General features: G+C 30.8%; 1 pseudogene; it reads left to right on the top strand.

The window, feature by feature from the left end:
* The window catches only part of LOC105529217, a 158,505-nt pseudogene that overhangs the window by 150,126 nt on the left and 7,566 nt on the right, over positions 1-813 (top strand).

Genomic DNA, 813 nt, shown 5'->3' with positions numbered 1-813 from the left:
GCTGGGATTACAGGCTTGAGCCACCGCGCCCGGCCCACAAGTCCTTAATTTTTAACAGACATAATCTAATTCATACTAAAGAGGTACCATAAAGCTTAAAGATGTGACAATGCTTTTTACCAAATTTCAAACTTTTCTTAACATAAATAATGCTGGTGAGAACTCCTAGAAATATGTTGTCTCACTTGATTGTAGGTAAGATACTTTATACTGGAGGCAACTCCTACAAGTGTGAAGAATGTGTCAAAACTTTTGACACCTTCTTAATGCTCACACCTAAAGTGTGATAAGCAAACTCTCTGGTTTGCTAAATGCTCACACTTTTGCTCACACCTTAATGTACAAGAAATAATTTATATTTGAGACAAATTATACAAATACACAGAATGTGACAAAGCTATTAATATCTGCTCACATCTTAACATCAGAGAGTTAATACAAGCATTAAAGGTGCAATTACTGTCAAAAGATCTTTCAGGAAATATAAACCTTTAAAGTATTAAATTAATTTCTGTAAATTCTTATGGCTTACAGCTCAGAATCTCTTCATGAAAATCCTGTTTTTACCTTTCTGGTACTCAGATGCGTGATTTTCTTGATTCTTATTTCTTTTTGTTTTATAGTTTATAAAATATTTGTTATGTTAGCTGGTCAGTTATTATAGGAATTATTTTTATGAAATTTAGTAGTACACACAAAATAATTTTCAAATGTAATTCCATTAGTGTATTAAGTTTTATTTAGTTAGAACATTCCATTTTGTTCTTTTAAGGGCAGAAAGTTATATAACCCTACTTTTTTTTTTTTTTTTGG

Source organism: Mandrillus leucophaeus, unplaced genomic scaffold (genome assembly GCF_000951045.1).
Source record: "Mandrillus leucophaeus isolate KB7577 unplaced genomic scaffold, Mleu.le_1.0 Scaffold755, whole genome shotgun sequence".
Classification (NCBI taxonomy): domain Eukaryota; kingdom Metazoa; phylum Chordata; class Mammalia; order Primates; family Cercopithecidae; genus Mandrillus; species Mandrillus leucophaeus.
This window is presented reverse-complemented; position numbering and strand designations above follow the sequence as displayed.